Source organism: Vicugna pacos, chromosome 8 (assembly GCF_048564905.1).
Source record: "Vicugna pacos chromosome 8, VicPac4, whole genome shotgun sequence".
NCBI lineage: Eukaryota > Metazoa > Chordata > Mammalia > Artiodactyla > Camelidae > Vicugna > Vicugna pacos.
Genome location: NC_132994.1, coordinates 57647040 through 57660165, shown reverse-complemented (window position 1 = coordinate 57660165; position 13126 = coordinate 57647040). Strand labels below are relative to the sequence as shown.

At 36.9% G+C, this 13126-nt stretch overlaps 1 long non-coding RNA gene across 2 annotated transcripts in view; it reads left to right on the top strand.

Annotated features, from left to right (window-relative positions):
• Window positions 1-13126, top strand: part of LOC140697885 (uncharacterized) — a 37146-nt gene that overhangs the window by 16722 nt on the left and 7298 nt on the right. The window contains exons 3-4 of one of the 2 annotated variants that reach the window (XR_012075268.1): window positions 8715-8804; window positions 10461-10657. The exons of the other annotated variant lie outside the window; for it this stretch is intronic. This is a non-coding gene — a long non-coding RNA (uncharacterized lncRNA). Of the gene's footprint in view, window positions 1-8714; window positions 8805-10460; window positions 10658-13126 lie in introns of those variants that run through there. 2 annotated transcript variants of the gene reach the window in all.

Below are 13126 nucleotides of genomic sequence, written 5' to 3'. Positions count from 1 at the left end.
ATATTTCACCTCACAGTATTCATTATTTCACTAGTAGAAATGTATTTATTATACCATGAAGGTAATAATCTAAAAAAAAGGGAAAGACTATATTTATATTTCTTGTCAATTTACATGATACATATTTAATTAACTAGGAATCTGTAATCTATCTGAAGTTATTAAGTGTACTTGATGAATAGTCAATAAGAGCCACTTACATATAATAATATGAAAAAAGCTGAAAGAAAATCAATCAGCCCATTATGAGGAATAATATCACAATAAGAAACAGAATGGTGACCTATTTCTTAAATAATTAAACTAAATTTCCTGTTACAAAGTCATGGTGTAATTTAAATGACTCTCTTCTAAGTAACTCAAATTCTCATTTGTAGTTTTTTTCTGTAGTCTATTTCTGCCTTGCAAGCATAAATAATGTGTTGGCTCTCATTAATTATAGTTATCAATGTGTCTTCATTTTTGTTCACACCTTATATAGGAATGTTAGAAAATGAATTATTCCTTTATACAATGTGATATACATGAAGTAATTATTTTAAAATATTTTAAATTCTAAATGATGATAATATATTAAACTATTTTTAATAAATACATGAAAATCCTGATTCATATTATCTTAATGGAAACACATTCAGTAGCAAAACAAACATGCTGGTAAAGGTTCTTGAATAAAATTGAAGTTATTCCCAGACCCAAAAAGAGCTCATCTGAAGCTAATTTACATGTGCTTTAAGTTTATCGTTCCTATCTGTGCAGTTTTACAGTATTTGGCTTTGAGCATGTACAGTTTTGAGTGATGTTGTTATCAACTGCAGAGTTCTCCAATAATCTGAGTCCAAAAAACAAGTGTATATGAAACATTAACTTACTTTCATTCTGTAAAATCTAACAATTATTTTTATGAATTTAATTTCACTGGGTGTTGGAAACTTTCCATCAGCCAGTTAAGGGTTTCCCTGTCTTTTCTGAGAATTTCTTATGAAAATAAATAGTACAAGGAATGGACAGACAGGCATATGGTCTAAGGTCCTCTTCTGTCCACATTTTCATCATCTGCGGTATATATTCTATCTTCTGATCCTGGGTGGTCAAGTTATGAATTATTCTTATTTTTTGACCCTAAAGTCCTTTCCAGTGTGTCTAAATCTCTAGTACTCTCAGGTGTTTGGAAACATTTGCTACACCCCAAAGTGCTGAGTAATGGGAAACACAGTTTACATCTTTAAACCAGGACTCTCATTTGGGCGATCAAGAAGGTATTAAGTTCTTCAGCATCTGTCACATCCTCACCCTCCTGTCCCCTCCTGCCTGAACACACAAAGCAAAAGGAATCAATCAGGAGAAGAAAGAGGTGTGAAAGTGGGCTGAATATTTTCAGCTGTTGGTACTCCTAGAAACTCAATCTGTTATTGCTGTGGTTGAACTCAGCGTTTATATATATGAGCTCTGACCTCATAATTAAATATATTTTAACATTTTGAATGGTACCTATTTTCCACCCTCACTTGGAGCCCTGGCCGAAGGTCTACAGCAGCCTGTGGTAGCATGTCTCTGCTCACAAGACATGTTAAGAGGATAAGAAGACACAGGATAAGACTCTTCCATCCTGCGAGACTGGAAGTCCCTAAGGATGTAAGGGGACAAAGACGCTTTCTCTGGGACCTAAATCCTTTGAAACTAAGGCTGATCCATAGACCAGAGGAGAAGAAGCCACTGCACTTGCCCTCCTCTTAGCACTGCTCCTCATAGAGGTAACTGATGAACAACCAGAGCAAAGTAGTCAGTGTCTACGGGGGCCAGCTACAGGGCTCACTTGGCATCAGAGAGGAAATCAAAACTGCAATATCGCCATCTAGAAAATATGACTGGATATTCATATATATCCAATTTTTGAATTGGATACCTAGGTGAGTGGAGCTGGAATACTGAACAAGGAAGACACCTCAGTGTCTCTGTGTGCAAATTGGAGTCTGTCTTGCAGCTATAGGCATAGACACTTGGACACAGCCAGACAGAATAGAACTCCAGAGCCCCAGGTCTCCCCTCAAAGGGAAAGACCACACAAAAAAATATAGAAGAGCAACACGCGTAAGGCAAGACTGAGAACTGGATTTCCCACTTAAGGACCTACCTCAAAGAGTGACATGGCTGACACGGGTAATTAGGAAAGAACTATGGAGGGTACATGGCATCTGGCTTCAAACTGATTCAGAGAACAAGCACTTTCATCCTTACTCAGAAATCCATCCCAAAAGACTCCTGAAGGGCCTTTCTCCTGCTACAACTCAAACTTACCTGGAGAAGTTTCCCTAAATTTCCAGCACTGCCTGCAGTGGACTTGTACCTGCTGGAGGCAAGCATGACTGGTACTTGAATCATGGTACTTGTGCTCCAGTTACTCTGTTGCTGGTGATTTCCTACCTGCATCAAATGACACTGGAGTTCACCCATGTCTTCACGTACTAATGCCCCATTAATGTGTGTCCTCCACCAGAGGGTATGTTCGAATCAGTAGGGAAATATTTATTATAAACATTACTACCAAGCCGATGACACGAGCCAGGAGGTTCTCATCACATGTGTGAAGTTCCAGAGCAGTCTCCAAGCATTCTGTTCTCATCTCTAAGTGCACCCTCATGAAGAGTAACCATGCAGATCAGGATAACGGCAGACTCTGAATTGAGACAGGCTTGCAGATTGACTCCCTGCTCCACTGGGTATCAGCTAGGGATCTTCTGGAATGTGACTTAACTTTTGATCTTCAAGTTTCCTCCTATACTAAAATAAATATAGCTAGCTAGCTAGCTAGATAAACACAGATGAGTATATATATATATAGTATATATAATTTACCAATATTATATATTATATGTAATATATAATAGATAATTTAATATTAGGTAACATAATAATTACCTAAGAGCTTTGTTTTTGTTGTTGTAATGTTTTAATGAGAGAATCTAAGGCAATTAGTCCACTGCCTGAGCAGAGTAAATGATAAACTTTTTTTTAATTAAAGTATAGTTGATTTACAATGTTTTAGTTTCTATCGTACAGTAAAGTGATTCAGATTCTTTTCCACACTCTTCTCCATTGTGGTTTATTACAGGATATTGACTATAATTCCCTGTGCTTGTAGGGAATAGTAGGACCCTATTGTTCATCTGTTCTACGTATAGTTGTTTGTATCTGCTAATCCCAAACTCCTAATTTACCCCTGCCCTACCCGAACAAATTCTGTTACTTTCAGTTGCTATTGCCAATTGATCATCCTTCCCCTTGAGGAAGTTCTAACAGACTTTGTGTGACCCCAGAGTCTTTCATAAAACCTCCATTTGTATCTGCACTTGACAGCAGTTTATCATCTTAATTGACTAAATCAATTGTCATGTTAATTGCACTGGTTTTAGAGAGTAAAGAATAAGGCCCTGGGAAGCCAGATAAAGCAGGAAGACCCTTGTTCCCTGGCCGGGAAGGGTTTGAGCACAGAACTGAGAGACAAGATGGTGTCAGAGGTATTTGCCACTTAATCATTTGGCCTAGAACTAGCTCTTAGAAAACCTGGAGACTGAGGCCAGTTAGCAGCACTGTCAGGCTCTAACCCTCTCCTCTAATTCACATTTTGAACTCTCCTAGAAAATGGAGCTTTATGACAAGATGAATCCACAGGAAGAGGTGACTCAGAAAACTGGTTAAACTTGACTTTCTCTTCGCTGTTTCCTGTTTTCCTTACAAGTGATGTATTTTTGGCTCAGGGTCTTGTTATAAACCGTCTGGGGCAGTTGTTTCATGATACTGTATTAAGCTGCTAAAAAGAGAGAATCCTGACTTAGCGAATGACTAAACTGTGTTTTCATCCTGAATAATGACAGACCAACTAGACAATTGTAACTGAATTTTCCATCTCTTTCCTGACAACAGCACCGGGCTGTGGGGTTGAGTGTCCTTTAAATAGACAGATGCAGAAACTCTAAATGCTTGAGTCTTGTTTATTTTCATCCCTGTTCTATTTTTTAGACAATGGTACCGTCTTTGGTCAGCTAGTTGTTTTCCTAGGAAACTTCAGCTATGGAATTTCTTAGCACGGAAGTTGATGTCTGCTTTCTTTAGATTGTTTTCCAAACATTAAAGATTTTAGTGATAGGAATAAATCTAACCTGCTCTTTTGAAACTTTGCTCTATATAAGATGCTTTCTCATAGAGAAGCACATTCTGTCTCAGTTTGACATCAAATGATTTTATTGCTGATAAGAAAGTGACTTCAGAATGAGTTCATATGACAGAGCAAAATGAATTTTAAGACAATAGAAAATCTCTTTGCATCTCTCTATGTAAAATAAGTGATTCTGTTTATTGATCTGAGAGCTAAAGTGCCTACTGCCATCCTAACCCAGTACCAAGGAAATACATTGCCAGTAAGTCCAAGAGCTTAATAAAAGTATTTTAAAAATCACAGTATTTAAAGGTATATCATGGTGTAAAATTACTTCACTATGTGTTACCACCTGGTATATGTGAATATATCTACTTATAAATTCATATCTGCTAATAAAGCGAGAGAGAGAATTAAAATAGATCTTTTCACAATATTCTTGACTATTTCTATTAACTATTTAAAATGTTGTATAGATATTTCATCAAGTCCTACATGCTCTAGGAAAGTATTTTAGGAATTTGTCACATAGAACTGGATGACAACTGGGGTTTCACTACAAAGACGTAAATCAAATTAGTGACTTTCAGATTGGCATGAGCTGTGTGGAATCTGAAATAATGAGCTTTAAAATCTGTAATTACTTACCCTTCTTTTCAACCTATATTTTATTAGTTTCCAAAGATAGCAGAATTGTATTTCAAATACCTCTCTGAACCACAATAAAGCAATCATTCTGTGTTCTTCCCTAACGTTTATGGCTTCAGCCTTGGCAGCATTTTATGTCTTATTGATAACAATTGCAAACAGTATTCTATTTAGAAGAATTTATTTTGAAAAGCCTATCCCTGAGATTTTATCAAAAGTTTTCTACCATCTACATACAATCCCCAAATTGAAAAATAGAAGGTAGACAAAATTTCTTATATAGTTTGGTCTTGTTGGGTTCCTGATAGTGGAGTTAATTCTAAGTCCTGGGGAGCTTGTTTTCTTGGAAAATGATTTCAGCCATCTAAATTTTTTTTTTCTGAAAAGTTTACATGCAAACAGGCAAAAAACAACCCCCCCCAACTCTCCATATTGATTCTCATGTAGTAAGTTCATGACCTGGTTTCAAATCCCAGCTTTGACAGAAACTGAATGTGTTAACTTAGGCAAATTGTTTAATCTTTTTCTGAGCTTCTGCTTTCTCACTGGCAAAATGGGTGCAATAACTTTATCTACATTTAGGAAGGTGTGCTAGAGACTGTGGTTTCATCATACTCATTTTCTCTGTCCTCTGAGTGCACTGGGGGCACTGTTTTTCATGTCTTCTTGCAATTGGTTGTGGCCAGTGCAACATGAATGGAGGTGACATGTGCCTCTCCCCGAATTGGCCCTCAAAAAAATCCTCTTGCATTGATGCAGGAAAACGGATGTGGGGCGTGAGAAGGGCCGTGTCTCAGGTTTCGGTTGAGCCCCTGGGATGTGCCCCGCCAAGTGTGGGTCCTTGGTTTCGCGCAGGAAAGAATTCAAGAGCGAGCCACAGTTGAGTAAAGGTAGATTTATTCAGAGAGATACATTGAAATGTTAGAGAGAGGCTGCGAGGTGTGGGGATTGGGTGCTCAGATTAAAAGTAGGTTCACATTCCATAGACAGAGTGTGGGCTGTCTCCAAATGGGGGGAGAGAGAGAGAGAGAGAGAGAGAGAGAGAGAGAGAGAGAGAGAGAGAGAGAGAGAGAGAGAGACTGTGAGGGGCAGTGTTGCCCATTTTTTATGGGCTCAGTGGCTTCATATGCAAATAAGTGGAAGGCCCAGTCTAACTAGCCTGGGGAAAGGGCTGGGATTCCCAGGAATTTGGCCATTTCCCACTCTTTGACCTCTTGTGGCTAGCCTTGGGACTGCCATGGTGCCTGTGGGCGTGTTACTCACCGTGCTAATATATTACAATAAGCATATAATGGAGCTCAAGGTCTACTAGAAGTTAAATCTCCCATCATCTTGAGCCTCAAGGCCTCCTGGGGGTTGACTCTTTCACCATTTTGATGTTAATTGCCGTAGCATTCCTTGAATGGCTGTGCCCTGCCCTCTTCCTGTCTCAGCGTGATCCGCCAATGTCTCTACTCTTCTGCCAAATGGAAAGAACTTTTAGGATCTAGTGGATAGAAGCTATGGGATGGAATTTGCTTAGGGTTCTGAATGACCTTCCAGCATAGACCATTTGCAGAAGAGGAACATCTACATTTAAGTTTGAATGAGGGTGATACAAACTTTTATTTGAAAGCCAACAAACTTCGGAGATTTTTTTGTACCGCTGCTAGCATTACGAACCCTAATATCAGCTCCCTGCTAGACTGAGAGCTCCAGGAACTCCCTGATCCCTCCTATCCATTGTGCTACTACCACCATGTGAATGAGCGCAGTGCCTAAAACATGGTGAGGTACTCAAAATAGAAATGAAAATGCACGTACGACTGAAAAAACACTTGTAAAGCAGCCTACACATATGTGCTTTATAAGTCACAGCTATTTTCATTGTGCTCTTATTTTATTATATTATGTATTATATTTCAGTTATTGATTATTTTATTTATAGTTAGAGAATTTTACTTCTTTCTATGTTCAACATTTTCCTTAATTAGACTCTTAGTCTTCTTGAGGAAGAGTACAGCTGCTATCTCGCAGATCCTCTGGTCCCTAGCTTCCACATATAGTGAAATCACTTTTAGCCTTTTGTAGAACATGGCTATTTTTATCAAAGTATGAATATACTCCAAGATGATTCATTTTAATGAGTTACTTTTTCAAGTGAGTTATTATTCAAATTGGTTAGCGTTTATAAAGTTCTTAGAATCATGCCTGGCACATGGAAAGTGCTGTATAAATGTCTGTTTAAAAAAAAAAGTGTCATCTTTAGTCTACGTTTGCATTTCTCTTTCCAGTCCAAAATAAATTCTTTTTTCATTGATCTTCAGTTTCCATGTGAGATAATTTTAACTCATACTTTATGTTGTTGTCTGTCCCATGAAGCTTCTGTTTGGCTTTTGGCACACAGATACTTCCACTGATGTCCAAGCCTTGTCATGAGCATAAAAATCACTCTCCTTCAAACTGCCACACAGATTCACCAACAAGCTTCATATTCTGGGGTGTACTGCAGCCATCTCAACTGACTTGCAGGGACCAGTTTTTAACATTTCTTCCAAACTCTGTATTCAGTGACCTCATATGGGCAGCTTGACATCAGCCACTGTAGGTTAATTACACCATGGAAACTGGCAGATTCTACAAATAAGGATTCTCTCAAGTTCTTTCTCTCCTGTGCATTCTCTCTTATTCTCCTATTTTTGGAGAGCCAGTTGTTACAAATTTCCCAGCACTTCTCTGGGACCTTGATGTTTACAAACTCTAAAAGAAGATACTTCATAAGAAAGCTAAGATAAATCAGGGTACCAACTGATATACAACAACTCAATATCAAAGAAAAGAAGGTGGTTCCCATTCTCTTCCATTAATTCAGAAATTCATATGATGCCTGAAAAATAATAGGCATGAAATGCTTGTTGAATAAATGATACAGTTTGGAAACAATAGACACTTTTGTTAGGATAATTTTTAACTTTTACTGAGCACTTACTAGATGACAAACACTAGTTCAACTGATTGACAGAATCCTCAGAAAAATGGCATGATGTTAATAATATCTTTATTCTACAAACATAAAAGTGAGGGACAAAAACTGTAGTTATGGCTAGGAGCTAAATTGGTAATTATATTGTTGAAAAATGCTTGATTTATAATTCACTATACTTTAGGTACAACTCAGATTCTGCCTTTCTTTGCAAAACTGGAATACCAGACTGTAGCCCATACTTTCTAGTAAGATAGATCAATGGAAGCATAAATGATTTTACCGGAAGCTTCTATTTTGATCAAGCATCAAGTATTTAGTTTACCACTTTCCTCGATGCCTGGGTGTGATTTTCTACTTGATTGATTTACCTTAGTTTTGTGAGCTTTCTGATCTCTAGAAGCAGTTGAAGCTGTGATTCCTGAAGTAATACTGGAACCCAGTTCCAAAGCCTGTACTCTTAACCCATGTGATGTTATGATAAAAGATAAATGTTTAACACAAACTAGAGCTATTTCAACTTATCTTGGTTGCTATTATAGTGTTAAAAATTGAGCTGCTTTCACATGTGATTTTGTGTAATATGATACATGGATATATATTTGGCTTTGCACATATTTGTCCACCTATATTGGCACACACACACATAAAATCTACAACTTTATAACCATCAAAAAGGTCGCTTTCAAAAAAAAAGCTTCAGGAGACATTGACCTGAATGAACATATTGCCATCTCAGCACTTGCTTCCTAACTGAGCAACCGGTTTCTATTAAAATTCAGATTCCCAGTCTATTCACTCAGTCCAGGCTTCTGGTGTACGAGTGGCTATTCTATTTCCTGAATGAGCTTAACGGCTCTGGCAGGAATCCAAGCCAGTTCATATATCTATTATGCACATGCATATCAGATAGCAAATACTACTATAATGATATTGATGTTATTTTAGATGAAGTTTTCCAGCTACTTGATTGTTCTGAAGCAGATGTTATGAAGACAGCTGGCTACGTCCTCATTTCCAGGGAACACAGGATGGAAGGTAGAATGATATAATCAACATGGAAGTCGTCCGCAAGTGTTTCCAGTGTGTGGGAGCGGTGTCCCAGAAACAAAAGAGAACTCTTTCACAATAGATTCTACATTTCTGGGCTGAAATGCCTTACAGTAGCTTCTGACCATTAGACAATCCTGTTTTCCTGTCACCCATGAAGACAGATTGTGGGCTGAGTGTTTTGGAGAAGAAAAACATGCTTTTTATCCATGATGCTTTTCCAAGCAAGCTCATCTTCTTTGTTACGTTATGGGAGAAAAGAAAGATCAGAAAATGAGCGAAGGGGAAGTTTTATACGAACTTGAAGTTCACATAGACAGCCTCTGCTCTTTAGCCAGGCACAGAGGAATTTGTCTGTGCAACTAAGACTAAGTATAAAATAACCACAGGGAGAAGAAATTAAGAGGTTTTGCTTTTTCTGAGGCATCTGTATCATTTTAGACTATAGCACAGAGACTTTCTCAGTGTTAGGCATCACTAAACCACCGTGATGCCATTACCCAGACCTGTCAATTCCTCGTCCTGGGAGTTAAGACTTAGACGCTAAACTAACAGCAGTGCCGAGCAGGGCCAAGGCGTAAAGGCCCAAGTTCGTTGTGAGGCATGAAAAACAGGAATTGCTCAAGTTTGCTGTGACTTGAGAGAGAAAAGATCGCATCTGCCAGGACCATACGACTCATGGACATTAAAGTTAAGTCGTGAGGCTAGATTTCAAACAGAAACATTCCAAAATATGTACGTTGTAATATCTTTCTTTCCCCTTCCCTCCTGTTCTCTGTATGTTTGAAATCTTGACTTGGATTCAGTGGTTGAGTGTTATTTATAGGCATGACTCATCAGTACTCTGAAATGGTTAACATGCAAAGAACTAACTCACCCAACAGTGAGGAAGCCACTGGGGAGAATCTGGGTTCCAGAGAATAATGACTCATTCTAATACTCTTTCATAAATATATTAGCAAATAACACGTTATAACAAGTGGTGTCTTCTTCGTTCACACACACACACACACACACACACACACACACACACACAGAGCAGCTCGTGATAAAATCACAGGGATACCATTTTTATCTGCTTATTGTCTTCATGTTTACCAGAACATCCAGATGTCAAAAAGATCGAAGTACATGAATGTCTATTTGCTTATGTTGCTTCATTAAAGTTGATAGGAATACAAGGGCGGTCACAAAATTCAGCAACATTAGCTTCCAGCAGGACGGAAACAGTGACTGAAAGGCATGTTCTGTTTTGCTTATAAAGTAACATGATACACTTTACTCCCACCTGCTTCTCTGTCTTCTGAATTATATGCTCCTTTCAGGCCCACCCACAGATAGTCTCTACTTAGTGAATCACTTGACTGTCCTTTATTCTACAAAATGCCATTTCATAACGTTTTATGCCATTAAATGGATCCTTATATGCTAAGCTGAACAGTGACTTCAAGCTCTGATGAAAAGTAAGAGTAAATATTAAGGTAACATTAATTATTAAGAAAATCCAGCCCTAATGAACTTTAAGTTTCAATGAGATTCTTATTTGATAGTAGGATTACAAATGGAGCATTAACAGTGATTAGAAGCCCAATAAAGTACCTATGTTACTGAGTGCTTGTTTACTAGTATGCCTTTTGCTTTCAGAGGCTGGTGTGACTGTGGTCCTATTCAGTGTTTCACCACCATTAATGATGGACTCAGATGGCATCGGATGGCATAGCCAGCCTGATCTTTTCTCCGTCCCAACAATAGGATAGAAGGCTAGAAGGACATAAATAAAGCTACGATCCTAGGCAAATGTTTCCCTGAGCAACAAGAATAAAATAAAATTATAAATATCACTCAATATCATTTTATCAAAGCCACAAGAGAGAAGCGTCTGCGTTTAATTGCAGGGGGCGAGAGAAAAAATACAATGCATTAAGTTTCACTTTTGCATTTACTGTCAGAAAGCAAGACTGGGGGTTTCAAATTACAGCCAGCTCACTGTAGACAAACTAATTTACCCTCTTCACCTCCTTCAGAGAAGTCTGGGCTCTTTTTTGTTTCTGTATCATTTCTTCTCTTCCATGGCATTTTGATCATTATGTTAACTCAATGTTTGCAAAGTGGTCATCAAGATACAAATAAAACAAGTGAGTTTATTCATTAACATCAACATCAATAGGTGTATATTATATATTAAATGTATTAACTCCTATAAAATGGCAGATGTTAACTGAGAATGTATTATACATACCAGGCATTGTTCTATAACACTAGGATATCTTAACTTAGTCAATCCTTACAAAATTCTATGTAATAGATACCGATGCTGCTCTTTTTCACAGCTGAAGCTAAGACAGAGACCTACCCAGCTTGTAGGTGTCGGTGCTGGTATATCCAGAGCCTGACTGCAGAACCTGTTCCCCTAATCTCTCTACTCTGCAAGGAGAGTTTATAAGGTTATTGTATTTTTATATCTTCAACAAAATCAGAACACTTTTTTTACTTCTCCATATAACTATATCACAAAATCAATACAATAACTGACTAAATAATTAAATAAATGACAAATGTCTTTTCGTTGAGCTGGATAGCTTTTAATTTGGTAAATATTTTTAACAGTCCTATATCAAATTCTATTTTGTTTTGAAATGAGTTGAACATGAATAGAAATAACCTAGAAATGAAAAATTATGATGTGGGGGGAGAACTGAAACACATACTATGCTTTTGCAAATTTCTTATACTAGTATAATTTTTGGTCATTTTGGGCACTTAGTATTTTTCTAGTTAAAAAGTAAACAAAAGAATAGTAGCTAAAGCATAAGATGACAAGTGCCAGCCTTAAATACCGGGGTCTGCTACAGAGCATGAGGACTCATCCACTTCTGAGGGGACAGCATCAGCAGCCCCAGCGCCTCCCCAGAAGTCCTGAGGATTGTCAGAAGCTGGAGTCAGAGCACTGTTCTTGCATTACCAATGAGGCAAGCCACAACCACTAAGAAGAGCAGAATTAGGATGACAGGATTAAGGAGGATAATTAAAGGACATGCACAATCAATACCATATGTACAGTGTTAGATGGAAAAGGTCAGTATTAAACACTGACTAAGAACTGATGGAACAGGGCATTGAAAAACAAGGTGTAGGGAAGGGGATTAAACAGAATTTAGAAAAAGACGGAGAAAAGGAAGAAATTATAAAACTTACATTTCTGTTTGGAGGAAGCCTATTCCAGGGAACAAAAGTAAAACATTGCTTAATTCCATTGGTACAATCAGCCATTAACTATGAAGTCATTAAGTTTAAAAAACTTTTTTTAAAATTTTGACTTTATGGCTCTCATCTGGACATTCAGATGAATTAGTCATGCATATTATTCCACACAAACTTACATGAGTTTTTTCCTCCACATTTAAGGTAAACTTAGTGTCTGAAAAGACCATGTAGAACAATGTGACAAAAAATTTTTGTTATGGGTTATTAATAATTCCCCTTTTGACTCTACCTAAAGGTGTAAACACAATGACAAGAAAACTATAATGTGATAAGAGGATCACCAATATAACAGAAAATTATATTTTAAGGTTTTTATATATTATTAATAGGATTTAATATAATGGGGTTTTCATGCAAGATCAAGCATTGTCCATAATGCCTCTAGGTAACAAACAGTCCAATATTTCATGCTCATATATAGTATTGTAGATACATCACACATGATCTCTGCATATGAAGCTTTCTAGCCTAAACAAAAAATGTTGCAGGTTCATGATATTTAGAGTTTTTAGAGTTTCCACTATGAACTTTTATGGATTAAAATGTGCTTCAGATTAAAATTTTCCTGTAAGATTGGAGTAGAAACATGTATCTATTATTATTCCAGTGTAACCTCTATATAATTTAATATACTTATGTGTGTTTTATAAATAAAGCTTTCTAAAATTGTAATATTTAATCTATTTAAAAATATTGAATTTTAACATTCAATAGATGAATGCATTTCAAGCATGATAATTCACAGTATTGATTCTAAAAGTAAAATTGAAGTGTTTAAATAATTTAACAAAATAGTTATAAAAACAACACACACTTCACATGAAGAAAATATTATAATACATTAATATATTTCTGGGATGAATTGAAACATTCCTTTTCAATGTAGATTGACAACATTGCTTCTTTCTAAGATGAATTTATGTTTCTTAAATTCAGTGATGGCTTTTTCTCTCATTGAAACCACAAAATTTTCCAAGTCTCATTTTTTACCTCATGTGTAATCTTTCAGTGTCTTCTTCAAAGAGAGAAATATACATAGTCAGAGA